Source organism: Solanum pennellii, chromosome 8 (assembly GCF_001406875.1).
Source record: "Solanum pennellii chromosome 8, SPENNV200".
NCBI lineage: Eukaryota > Viridiplantae > Streptophyta > Magnoliopsida > Solanales > Solanaceae > Solanum > Solanum pennellii.
Window position 1 is genome coordinate 21,246,234 of NC_028644.1, and position 15,047 is coordinate 21,261,280.

Here is a 15,047-nt window from a genome sequence, read left to right on the forward strand (position 1 = left end):
TATATGTTTGTTGATATAAGTTTTTTGTTAATATTGATTGATGATTTGTTGAAGCTATGAAGCATCACTTTTTCTATTTCTTTTACAGGAAAAATATAGAATTTTAGAATAGCATGGTTAGCATACACTCCTTTATTGAAAAATCGTAATGTGAAAGTTTTTGAAAAATCAATATAAGTTAAAAATGTGTTTAAAAAAAATTTGAGGCATAATCTACTTGTCCAAGCCCAAATTTCACAATTTTTCGTTATTGATACTTTGGTACTCAAATAAAATATATAGGAGGAGAAAGATAAATTTGAAATAATAGCAAAATAATATTTTAAAATCTTTCTAGAAATTCATTCTTCATTATACTGCTGCTCCCAAGGTCCTTTTAAATACTTCATCTGTGTAACTTTACAACATTAAAAGGACAAAAGTTTTTTCCAAGTGATATCATATATATGTTAAATGAAAATTAATAAATATATTATTAACGAGAACTAAATAGAGAAAAAAACATGTCTTAAAGGGAGTAAAGTATGCGATATCTAACGAAGATAACAAATTATTCTGACAAAAAAGGACCTATATTTTGAAACAACATACCTCAATAATTCCCTAGCACTTTAATAGGGTTTATTTAAAAGCCATAAAATATGGGCATAAAAAGCGATTAACTCTCTAGAAATATTCCAAGAATAGAAACTCTTACTTATATGTGAAACAATAAAGATGTTGTTGAAGAAATAAAAGATCCAGGAAGAGGCGACAATTTTATTTTTGACTCTAAGATGACATTTGGGTTGAAATTGATGTTAATTGTCTTGAAATAACATAACATAACTTCAAGAAATGGAGAAAGAGAAATTAAATGAACTTGATCCCTTCGTTTGAGTAGCACGGTTCCTTCAATCACTATGAAAGGAACCTCAATTATCAACAAAAAGATTCGTTGATAAATTGATTAAATCGGTTGGAAAACTTAGTTACTAACCAAATGACAACTTACATTAATTTGTTGATAAAAAGTTCGTTGGTAAATATTAACAACTGATTTTAGTTTGTTGGTAAACTTACCATCCAAAAATCAGTTGGTAAACACCCAAAGATGTTATAAAATTTTGAAATATAGCCCTGATATTTTTGTTGGTAAATTTACCAACTAAGTTTTGGTTAGTATATCGTTAGTACCTTTACTAACGAATTGGAAAGAAGTTAGTAAATTCTTTTCTTCATTTATTGATTCATACATTGTTAATTGGATGGTAACTTTAGTAACAAAAAGTTGTGTTGGTAATTTGCCAATAAATTTTAATTTTTTTTAATCTTTAATTATATTTTCCATCCGGTGTTTGATATCCACATTGGAGCTGAACTCATACTGAAAAGTCTCACATTGGATGGTAAAACACTCCCTAACAAATATGATTATGTAACCAACAGGAATCGACCTAAGAGCTCTTGGTTAAAGATGCAGGAGTACTTACCACTACACCACAACCCTTATTTGTAATAAATTTAAAATACTTTAGTATGAGTATTTATTTTTCTAATAAATTTACTAATTGATTGTTAGTTTATTGGTAATATATCATTCAAGTTCAATGTTAGCTTAGTAATTGATTGACAATCTGTCCAAAATATTATTAACTGAATAATTATTCAATAGTAAAATATTTATTAATCTATTACATTTAAAAATCTAAGAGCAAGAATATAAATCCAAAAATATTAATCAATTTTATAAATTGTATTTGAATGAAACAATTCAAAATCTATGATAACAAGTTAAATTAAACTCAATATGACAGATATCATTATATCAAAAAATTTAATTCAAGCACGTTTACAAAAAATATTGATCAAGTATAAATTTTGGCCAAAAGTTAAAATGCATTACAACACAAACTGAAAATGGAAGTCTCAAAACTAAAACAACCATCTTGTTAAATATGAAAATGACCTTTCCAAGCTAATTGAACTGGCAGAATTTTCATCAGAGCACATTTACAAAAAAATTTAAGCAAAATCAAACTTTTGCCAAAACTTAAAAGTTTAATCGCCCAACGATACAAACTGAATATGAAAACCTCAAAATCCAAACCAACCATCCTATAAAGAGAAAAATGATCTTTCATAGTTAACCGCGTTGACAAAATTCAAATTTGAGCATGTTTCCCAACAAAATTGATCTATTTCAAATTTTAGCCAAAAGTTAAAAGGTAAAACGCTTAACGACACAAACTGAAAATAAATCTCAAATCCCAAACCAACCATCCTACGGATTAAAACGGAACTTATATGGCTAACTGCGGTAATAAAATTTCAATTCAAGCGAAATTACCAAAAATATTGACAAAAGTGAAATTTTGGCCAAATCTTAAAACCTAAAATGCCTAACGACATAAGCTAAAAACGGAAGCCTCAAAATCTGAACCCTGTATCTTATTACATCAAAAATGATTTTTCGCATCTAACTGTCTTATATGGGTTTGTTATCAAATATATTGACCAAAGTTAAATTTTTGCTAAAATTTATATGTTAAACACCTAACAGCACACAGTAAAAATGAAAGCCTCAAAACCCAAACCAGTCATCCTACTAAATAAAAAATGACCTTTGGAGTTACTTACGCTAACAAAATTCTTATCTGAGCATGTTCACAAAAATATAGACCAAAGTAAAATTTTGGCCTAAACATAAAATTTAAAATGCATAACGGCAAAAACAAAAATGAAAGCCTCAAAACATGAATCAACCTTCCCGTGAGATTAAAAAAATGATCTTTCGAAACTAATGATACAGACAGAGTTCTAATCTGAGCATGTTTACCAAAAATATTCAACAAAGTCAAGTTTTGGTTAAAATTTAAAGGTTAAAGCGCCTAATGACATAAATTAAATATGAAAGTGTCAACACTAAACAATGATTACCAAAAGAATAAACTCCAATAAATAATTTACAAACTATTAAAATATAAGTTAGTAATTAATAATTTACCAATAAATTTTGTTAGAGTTGGTAATAGTTAGTATTCAACTAAACATTCATATGTAATATTACCAACTAATAATTAGTATGTTGGTAAATTTTACCAATGGATTAGTGATCGGTTGGTGTATTACAAACTATTTTAATGATGTTAGTAATTTACTAGCTACAATCTTTATTCGTCGGAATTTTTTTTAACTAATTTGATATTGGTTGGCAAGTTTACCAACAAATTATATTTCGTTACTAATTTACCAACACATTCATATTTGGTTGGTAAATTTAGCAACACAATCTTGTCGTTGGTAAATGTTTGGTTAGTAATTCATTGGTAATATGTTAATAAATCGTATGAATAATTTTTTTTTCCTATTTACTAACCGATATGTACTTCGTTGGTAATATTACCAACAAAAGGTATGCGTTAGTAATATTTCAGTTGGTAATCCATTAATAAAAGGTTGCTAAATTTGGCACCATTTTTCCAGCTGTATTTACCAATTAAAATACTTAGTTAATAAGATTTATATTGGTAATCAGTTAGAATTTTGTTGTTTAGTTTTAAAATATTATTCGGTTAGAAATATGTCGGTCATTTGTTAGTAGAATACTAACCAACTTAAGTTGTTAGTAAAATCTATTGGCAATAAAGGGTTTTTTTAGTGAATATCCTTCTTATTAGCCTTGACTTTATGACCAAGATCGTTATTCAAAGACATATCTTGGTCTTGTTGAGTTCGAATTCCCTCTTCAGCTACATCCTGTAAGAGAACATTTGTGGCAGTTATGTGTGCATCAATGTTCCTTTGTGGTGTGGTCTCATTTGTTCCCTCTAGCTGAGCCTTTTGTGTTCGGTATATGGCAAGAGTAAATGGGAAATGGAGGGAAGATGGAAAGAGAGGAACTTGAAAAGTCCTCTTATGCTTTAGTAAAAAGGAATTTCTCCCTCATCGTTGGTGGAAAGAAAAGCAGAAGAGTTTAAATAGATAAACCCTTCTATTAATTGTTAAAAAGGTTGGAAAGAGGGACCTCCCTCACACTGTCGTCACTCGCTCGCTAGACTCGGTTTTGATACGCTCTAATTATACCTCCCAAAAGAATAAGTGACCGTTATCAAGTAGAGAACCCAAGTAGTAGGTTGGGGTCGATCCTACAAGGAAAATTGTTTAGACTTAGCTTTAACTCACAAGTATATCGATTTAGCAATGTCTTTCCAGAGCTAGTAACTAAGGGGGGTTTGTGAAACAAATTCTTTTAACAGTATAATTAGCAGTTAAACAAAAATAAACCTTGGTTTTATCAAGATGAGAGAGTAACTATGGTATATGTGTTCCCCACAGGTTTATAACGCAACATTCCTAGCAATAACAATTCTTTCCTAGTGTATTACATGTAAAGTGATAAGTTAGGTATCTCTAAATCCTTGGTCCGGCATATAGAGAATTTCATCCTGCACCTTGGTCTAGCTACGTATGTATAATTTACTAACCCTAACCATTGCCTCATATTAGACATTATAATCGATGTATGACTTAGTTATTACTTCGCACCAATCGATACTAGCCTATTAAATGGTGTCACACTAAATCTATGTTGATAATTTTTTTCTTTTTAACTACCTCCTTTGTCCAAAAAGTATCAACAACGCGAGTTCTAACGCGTGCACTCGCTAAAAAGACCTTTAAAAGAAAGAATTATCAATGCATGCAAAACGCTATTCAAGAATTGATTAATTACTAGAATTACTTTGTTAATTACCCATGGTTCCCACAACCCTAATTATGAATTTAGTTACCCATGGTAGCAAGATTACAATTCATATTTTTAGATGAAGAAATCATGAACTTACTCAACAAGAAGAATAAACCCAGAAATCTAACTTGAAATTGTAAGAAAAAATCTTCAAACCAAATCCGGAAATCAATTAATTGCTAAAGTTGCAACAACCAATTCCAATACACAAAGTAGAACAAAAGTAATAGTAGCTAACCCCAAAAATGAGGTTTTAATACCCTATATATAGAAAACGTAGTCCTAATAAAAAAGGAATTAAAATAAGGAAAGTTTGTTCAGGTGATGCGACATCAATCTACAGACCAACTGACGGACCATCGATTCTGTCAGTCAAGACTTATAATATATTTCTCTCATCGGATGGCACCCTCTCTGAATCAAATGATGGACCAACAACATGGTCCATCGATCCATCTACGGTCCGTCGATGCCCCTCCATAACTCTACACTTAGAATCTTCCAAAATCAGATATTGGAACCTTTTCTGAACAAAACGACGGTTCACCAGTACGGTCCATCGATATCAATGTACCGTCGTTGCCTCTCGTAGTTCCACATTTTTTCAGACTTCCTTGATTTTCCTCCAAGGTCGTGAGCTGCTCATCTACGATCACCACCTACGGTCTATCGATTGAACGATGCACCACCGATTGCATCCATAGTCTGCTTCTGCAATATTTTTCAGTTGTTTTCTTCTCTTGCCACCTGAACATTTTTCATGCAAACCACAACACCAAACTTGTTAAAATCACTACATAAAGGCTATAGGCTGACACAACTCTTAAGTGAAATGCATTAGAAATGTCTGTGAAATCACGACACATCAAGCTTAAGCTTCGGCTTTGAAAAATGATCGATTCTCAAAACTCCTTACAGACTAGCATTATCTCAATTCCATTATATTGAAAGAGTATTGGATAAGTTGAAGTACTTGAATGTAAATGTTATCAAAACTCCAATTTATTTAAGCTTTACATTACAAAAGTAGGTGAAAGTGACTCTCAATTGGATATGCCAGAGTGTTGGGAAGTTTGATGTATATTATGAATTGTATGCGACCAGATATAGCATGTGCGATTAGAAAACTGAGTCGGTGTCACGACTGGAATCTAGACCCCGGACGAGACCGGCGTCGTTGACCTCTCAGAGGTCGCAGACAAGCCTACTTACGTCATTCTTACTTTACATAGGTTAATGTTGGCGGAAAATTTGAAACCTTTTGTTTCTTAACATACTTATAAAAACATTCTCATTAATACATAATTGTTCACCATCAACCATCTAACATTAAGAGATAAGCAACTAAAAGAAATAGTTCAATTCTTATATTAAGTGTATAATTGCCAAAATGGCACCAACACGTAGTCTAAATAAAAACAGGAAAGAAACGCTAGTGGAACATGCTCCACTAGCTCAACTCTGAAGCATGAGGACCTACCGAAACCGGATGAATGCTGAACGTCCGGATAACTACAGCGATGATCCTGGAGCTATATCGTCAACCTGTGCCTGCACCTAAAATAGTAGAGTTTGTATAGGGTTAGTACACACTTGTTCTAAGTATGGGTATATTCAAGCACACACCAAGGACATGCATGATAAATAATATCTCTTTCCTAACAACATGATTTTTGGAAGTCAAGTCAGTGGACTTGCAAAATTGAGATTAGGAAAGTTCCCAAATTTGGATTAGGAAAGTCAATAAGCTTTCCAAATTTGAATTAGGAAAGTCAGTGAGCTTTCCAGAATTGGAATACGAAAGTTATGCCATGAGAATAACATATATCATCATACTTTTCACATTTGCATACAACACATAACATTTACACATAGCACATATCATATAGCATACAACACATTTTGCATGTAACACATAACTTCTTTAATATCATTCATTCATATGCCATGAGACCTTGGAATCATGGACTTAACATCAACACATCCCAAAAATGAGGGCTCAACAGATGGTGCCTCAACTAGGGAGTCTTCATTAGCAAACACACAGTCTACTTTGTTCATTCATACGTACTCCATTTTAGTTAATTCATAGGCCAGTGTATACACCAGTTATACCTAGGATGTAGTTTAAGACTTTCATTAGGTTCGTTGTGCAATGACCAAGAATGACCTAATGTCATTACTTGAATCTAACTCACCATTTGATTATCCTATCCTAACACCTTTGGTATCATTCATTTCATTTTGTGCATTATTTGAGGTTGGCCTCATTCATTCATTGGGAACTTTAACTTTAACGGACATAGATCATGTGAGCATCATGAAATCCAGTGTCTTCCCCACACCGAAAAGAGGTGGAATCACCGGCCAAAGTGACCAATAACATGCTAGCGTACATGAGAATTTATCCCCGCCAGATCCCTATATTGGCTGTATAGGTTCGAAAACTAGGAGATATAAGGACACCCATACCCGGCAAGCCAGACAGTCTCATCTCATGAGAGTTACGTAAACCTCTGCCCTTCCCGAGAGAAGGCATCGCCGCTCATAGCTAGCCTATCGGTGCTCAGTATAAAGTTTCATTATATTTATCTCATATGTAATGGAAGCTTGCTTCTAGTATGAGGACATCATAGCTCATTAGATGATTTCTCATCTCATCATTAATAATAAGTGTGTTAAGCTTTATACTTTCATTAGTGTGTTCGTAAGGACTGGTCTCCTCATTATCTTATACTCCATTAGGTGAGTACGTTTTGGTAACATTTACTTAGACTCATTTGTGATTGTTCTCATTATTTGCATTAGCCTCATATCATGTTGTCACCACATTCATTATCATTAGAACCTTTGATTTTCATACTTACTCACCTCTTATTACGTGAATGTCATTTCATCATATGCCAATGCGCTTGGCCATTTAGTGTGTTTCACACCCTTACTTAACCCTTCTAGGGTTTCATCATTTCATTGTTCATTTTCTCATTTCACTGTTCATCTCATCTTATGCCAATGCACTTGGCCTTTTAGTGTATCTTACACTCATACTTAACCCTTCTAGGGTTCATCATTTCATTATATACATCTTAGGTTCACTTACTTTTGAACGTATGCTAGACTTATGAGTCTATACACACAAGCCATGGGGCTTCATTCATAGTTCGTTAAGTGATTCATACATTCTTATTATTATGTAGTACAATACTTATGTATTTTGTATATATATGCCAAGATCTTGATTTCGATCTAAGTAGGTGGCATTATTCTTGGATATTTTGTTCCCGTATGACTTATGTATCAATACGGAAGTTTGGGCAAGGAAACCCAAGTTCGAATCCTTGGATAACATTTACATATTTCATTGATTTTACTTTTAATCTCCATGATATTGGGAGTCTAGATTGAACCCCATCATTAACATTGTATCTTTAGTTTTCTACTTGGTTTTCCTTTTAGGTTGGTCGAAGGGTTGTGGGTTAGAACCCCCACAACCCCTTTTTATTTTGCATTATCATCTTGTTGCCCAATTTTGCCTAAACCAAGAGGTTGTGGGATCAAACCCCCACAGCCTCTTTTATTTATTCTTAATTTTTGCAGGGAATTGGGAGTTTGTGGGTTCGAACCCCCACAGAATCCTTATTAAAATTTTAATTCCGCTAGGGGCTGTGAGGTTGTGGGTTCCAACACCCACAACCTCCTATCTTTATTTTAATTAAAAATTTACTAAGTTAGACGTGTGGCAGTGAGGTTGTGGGATCGAACCCCTACAACCTCACTTTATTTCTTTAATTAATTTCGCCTTCTCCTTTCCAGCCTTAAGGTCGTGGGTTCGATTCCGACACCTTCCATTCTATTTTTTTTAATTTCTCTTGTTCACTCGCTGCCTGGAGGTCGTGGGTTCGATTCCCACGCCTCCCATTTTTTAAAAAAAATTCTTGTTCTCTTCTTCCTAAACAAGCAGACCCAGTTTCGATTCCCCCAGCCCCTTTTCTTTTTCTTTTTTCGCGAATTCCATTAGCCAAAAGGTGAGGTCACAGGTTCGAATCCTAGTGTCCTCACCTCTTCAAAATGTATTAAATTTCAAGATTTCGAACCTTCTTTTGGAACGAAATTAAGGTACACCAAGCCGGAAATTTATTCATTATTTTTAGTTTCCTTTCATCAACCTTTTCATGTTAGTTCTTAGGGCGTATTCATAAACCATTTTAACACATCTTTTGGCGCATCTTTCATGAGTTTATTGGCTAAAATATTGTCACTAAATAAGCCACATTTCCTTAAATGAACATCACGATTTTTCATGGATTTATGCACATAAAACAACAACTACAACTTTATCAAATTTTGAGCATCAAGCCAAGACCCTTGCCAAAGTCACATACTTGCACACACTTGCACATAACTTCGAACACACATTGATTGTCAGTTTCATGATTTCACGTACACAAACATATTCACATTCAAAACAGAAACATCACACATACATAAATCTACCAGCATACATACCCAACCTACGAATCATTGGAAGCTAGTGACAAGGACATGCAACGGGGAAAATAATCCAAGTTTTTGGACTGAATGACTGAATCTTAAGGGGTATCTTGGGAAAGGGACCAAGAGGGAAGTAAGCCATACCTTATTTTATTGTTCAAACGTTGAAGTTGCTGCCCAAAACCCTATCAAAAATCAGTCCAAGCTTCCTCAACGTCCACACCACTCGACGGACAACTTCTCTTTGCCTTAACGTTTTTGGTTACTTTGTTTTTGTTAAAATTTTATGTGAGTTTTTCAAGTGTGAAGAACTGTTAATATTATTTCTGTTCTTTTAGTTGTTTTGGCAGAAATCAACGTGAGAGTGATGATAAAACGTGAGAGAGAGATCGTGAGAGAGTAGTCTAATATTAGGAGTTTTAGTTTGGGAATTAGTCAGACTAGGACTCCTTATTAATTTAAATAAAAACCTGATTTAATTAGATTAGTGAGAGGACCATTATGCCCTGAAAAAATCAGATTATAAACATAATTAAATCACCACTATGTTGCTTCCATTGGGGCTCGAACTCGGGTGGAGTGACCCTTGCAAAATGGACCATTTTGGTTAAACCCGAGCCTAATTGGTTCTTCAATTAAATTAACTAATTAATTAATTAATTCCTTAGGGTAATTACGATATTACCCTTGGTCTGGAAAAGACCATTTTACCCTTGGACCCTCAAACTAAAAATTTCCTCTTTTAAGTCCGGTAAAGACTCTTTCAATTAAATCTTCATTTTCGAGAGCCCTACATGGTTGGTTCCAACCTTTCCAAGCTCAACTAACTCCCCAAGTTAGTTGGCTTGGCAGTAGTAAGGGTTCTAAGGTCTTGTTCTACGCGTATCAATCCGTGTAAACCCTAGGTCTAATCGCAAGCATTCTTGACACATTAATGATTTATCTTATTCATTTTTTTAGGGTTGTTACATTATCCACCCCTTAGGAACATTCATCCTCGAATGACACTACCACTACCCATCGTAATGTCAATCAGATCATAACATAATCACTATGCACAATCAAGCAATAACAACAAAATACGGAGAGATAAGGAAACATAGACTTGAAAGTAGGATGGCTAACCTCAAGAGCTGAAAAAATAAGGGTAGCGGGATCTCATGTCGGCCTCAGCCTCCCACGTAGCACCCTCAACAAGATGATTTCTCCACAATATCTTCACTGTGGCAATCTCCTTGTTCCTCATCCGCTTGACCTGTCTTTCTAAGATCTCAACAGGTACCTCCTCATAAGACAAGTCTTCATCAACCCCCAAACCTTCCACAGGTAGAATCAATGTTGTATCACCTAGGCACTTCTTCAACATAGAGACATGAAGGACTGGATAGACAGAAGCTACCTCCGCAGGCAATGCTAACTCATAGGCCACCTCACCCACACGTTATAGGATCTCATATGGCCCAACATACCTCGAACTCAGCTTCCCTTTTCTACCAAATCTCATAACCTCTTTCATAGGTGATATCTTCACGTAAACCTGGTCACCAACATCAAATTCTAAGGGCCATTTTCTATTGTCTGCAAATGACTTCTGCCGACTATAAGCAGTAGCCAACCTGTCCCTAATCACTCTAACCTTCTCTAAGGCCTCATGAATGATATCTAGACCCAAAATGGATGAATTTCCAACTTCGAACCACCCAACTGGAGATCTACACCTCCCACCATACAGTGCCTCAAACAGTGCCATTCCAATGCTGGAGTGACAACTATTATTATAAAAAACTCTATCAAAGGCAGATGGTCATCCCAGCTACCTCTGAAGTGAATTACACACGCCCTCAACATGTCCTCCAATGTCTGGATGGTGCGCTCTGTCTGCCCGTCAGTCTGAGGATGAAAGGCGGTACTAAGCTTTACCTTCGTGCCCAAGGTTTTCTGGAAAGATCTCTAGAAATGTGAAGTAAACTGAGCTCCTTTATCTGAAATGATAGACAAAGTAATCACATGCCACTTCACAATCTCATCAATATAAAATCTCGCATATTTCTCGGCTCTGTATGTAGACTTCATAGGGATAAAGTAAGCAGACTTAGTCAACCTGTCCACAATAACCCATATGGAGTCATGCTGCCTCCTAGTCCTCGGAAGACCAACCACAAAGTCCATATTAATGGCTTCCCACTTCCAAGTCGGAACCTCAATAATATGAGTCAGACCACCAGGCTTAAGATGCTCTGCCTTAACTTGCTGACAATTAAGACACTTAGCCACATATTCTGCAATGTCCTTCTTCATGCCATCCCACCAATAGCTCTACTTAAGATTATGATACATCTTGGTGGAACCTTGATGTATGGAATATCCACAATCCTGGTTTGCAAATCATCCACATCTGGTACACATAGCATGTCCTGATACCTAAGTATTCCATCACTTCCCAAAGCGAAAGACTCATTCATTTTTAACAACACTGAGTCCTTCAGCTCCATCAACACAAGATCAAGATGCTGACCCTTCTTGAATTCAACTACCAAGGATGATTCAGAACTAGGATGAACTGAAACACCCCCACTAGTAGAGTCAACCAATCGCACACCAGGTCTTGCAAGTCTGTGTACCTCTTTTTCCAACTTCTTCTTCTCGTCCTCAACGTGGGCTGTACTCCCCATTCTCATCCTGCCCAAAGCATCAGCCACAAAATTAGCCTTACCTGGATGGTAGTGCACATTCATGTCATAATCCTTCAACAGCTCCAACCATCTCCGCTGACGTGGATTCAACTTCCTCTGTGTGAACATGTACTGGAGACTCTTATGATCTGTGAACACACCCACATGCACTCCATACAAATAATGCCTCCACAACGTGCAAACACCACAGCTGCCAACTCCAGGTCATGAGTGGGATAATTGTTCTCATGAACCTTGAGCTGTCTGGAAGCATAGGCTATCACCTTACCAACCTGCATAAGAACACAACCCATACCAACCCTAGATGCATCACAATAGACAGTGTAATTCTCACCACACTTAGGCAGAGTAAGCACCGGGGCTGAAGTGAGTTTGTCCTTGAGATCCTGGAAACACTTCTCACAAGTCTCCATCCATTCAAACTTGGCTTTCTTCTTCGTCAAAGCTGTCAGTGGGGCAGCAATGGAAGAAAATCCCTCCAGAAACCTGCGTTAATAACAAGGAAATCCCAGAAAGCCACAAATGTCAGTAAGAGTATGGGGCTTTGGCTAGTTCTTAACAGGTTCAGTCTTCCTGGGATCAACCTCTACACCTTGATCGGACACAACATGACCTAGGAAGGTCACTGATCTCAGCCAGAATTCACACTTGATGAATTTGGCATACAACTGATGTCGTCTAAATACCTGCAAGGTTAATCTCAAATGTTGTTCATGCTCTTCCTTGTTCTTAGAGTAGATGAGAATGTCATCAATGAATACTATGACGAAAAAGTCAAAGTATTCACGGAAGACCCTGTTCATGAGATCCATAAATTCAGCAGGTGCATTCGTGAGACCAAATGACATGACTAGAAACTCATAGTTACCATAGCGGGTACGAAAAGATGTCTTTGGGATATCTCCATCCCTAACCCTAAGTTGATGGTACCCTCAACAAAGATCAGTTTTCGAAAAAAAGCTAGACCCTTGGATTTGGTCAAACAAGTCATCTATTCTGGGAAGTGGATACTTGTTCTTGATAGTGACTTTGTTGAGCTGCCGACAATCGATACACATTCTCAGGGTCCCATATTTCTTATTTACAAACAACACTGGAGAGCCCCAAGGGTATATGCTCGGCTGAATAAAACCCTTAGCAGTGAGATCTTTCAATTGCAGATTCAACTCTTGGAGTTCTGCTGGAGCCATTCTATAAGGAGGAATTGAGATTGGTTTAGTATCGGGTTCTAAGTCGATACAAAAGTCAATCTCTCGAAGGGGAGGGACTCCAGGCAAATCTTCAGGAAACACATCTAGGAACTCATTCACTACAGGCACTGAGTCTATGGGAGGAATGTCATGATCTAAACCATTAACACTCACAAGATGACATAGTAACCCCTTGGACATCATTTTATTGGTCTTAAGATTTAAAATCAAGGGATTAGGACGACTCGAATTGTACCCCTCCCGAACTAACTCTTCTTCATTTGGGAAGTGAAATCTCACCACTCTACTACGACAGTCCAAGCAAGCATATCAACTATGAAGCAAGTCCATGCCAAGAATAACATCAAAATCATGGATGGGTAACTCAATCAAGTTGGCACACATAGTCTTACCACTTACAACTATTGGGTAGTCCTTGTATACTCTATCATTTCTTACATTTTCTCCTAAACATTTACTAACCACTATAGAATCATGCAAAACTTCAGGCAATATCTCAAAAGTTAGCACCATTAAAGAAGTTACAAGTAAAGCGTAGACCCTGGATCAAATAAAGCATAAAAAGAAGTTGAGAATACTTGCAGCATACCTGTGACCACATCAGCGGACTTCTCCTGCTCCTCCCTGCCCTTCAAGGTATAGAACCTGTTCCTCTTAGGAGGCTCGGCTGCTGCTGCACCCTGTGGATTTGGCCTAGCCTGAGCATTACCTCCAGCCTGACCTCTGTTCTGTGGGCATTCTCTAACCATGTGCCCACTCTTACCGCAACCAAAGCATGCATTAGTTCCCTATCTGCACTCTCCGCTGTGAAATCGGCCACACTTAGCACAGTTCTTCTTAGAACGCTGCATCTCACCTCCATTTCCCTTATTGGGCTCAGGTCTGCCTCCTTAGGTGTTGTAATCCTCTGAGAGTTAGAGTTCCAAGAAGTCTGTTGCCCCTTCTTGAACCTGGGCTGCTCATGGACACCAAAGTTGTTTATGTGGCCTCCATGGCAAGGTCCTTCCTGATTTAACATCACGAACACCTCTCTTCTTGCGGTTGTACTCTACCTGATGGAGATGCACCATTAACCTGGAAAGGTCCACATTATCATGGATCATCACAAACCGACACTCCTCCTCCAGGTCTTCGTTGATTCTCGTGAGGAACCTGCTTATCTCATCCTTGCTGTTCGAAACCAGGGAGGAAACATACCTGGATAATTTCAACAAGGCTCAGTACTCTCCTCATTTTTGCAATTAAATACTAAGGAATATAACATACCTTGATAGCTTAACAAACTTCAGGGAATACTCTCTGACTGTAATAGAGCGTTGTTTAAGGTTGATGAATTCCTTAACCTTGGCTTCCCTCATCTCTATCCGGAAGAATCTCTCAAGAAATGTTGTCTTGAATAGCTCTCAAGTGACTGGCACTCCACCCAAAACTCGGCTATCTTGCCACATCTTGCACCAAGTCTGTGCAACATCCTTGAGCTAATAAGAAGCCAATTCAGCCTTCACAGTATCTGTGGCCCCCATAGCCACCAGAATCTTATGTACCTCGTCCACAAACTTCTGAGGATCCTCTGATGTCTTAGACCTTGTGAATATATGAGGGTTCTTCCTCGTGAAGTCTCGCGACCTCTCAGCCATGCTGTGAACCTGTGGGTTCTCTCTCGGAACATCCTGCCGGTTGACTTGGGCAGTCATAGCTTGAGCCTGCATCGTAATGGCCTGTGCCATCTGAGCCAGAGATGCCCTCACCTCAGCATCAGTCAACTCAATCGGGTTAACTGGCATGGCCACTCCTTCAGCTGGAGCCTGAGGTAGATTCTGATTACCCCCAACAGTTTCTCCTCCTCTCCTATGACCATTCGCACTCTTAGTGTTCATTCTCATAAAAACAACAAGGATTTATGTTAGACACTCTCATAACACC

At 37.0% G+C, this 15,047-nt stretch overlaps 1 pseudogene; it reads right to left on the bottom strand.

Moving 5' to 3' along the window:
• The window catches only part of LOC114078402, a 23,538-nt pseudogene extending 9,056 nt beyond the window's left edge, over window positions 1–14,482 (bottom strand).
• Window positions 14,483–15,047: the final 565 nt, after the last annotated feature.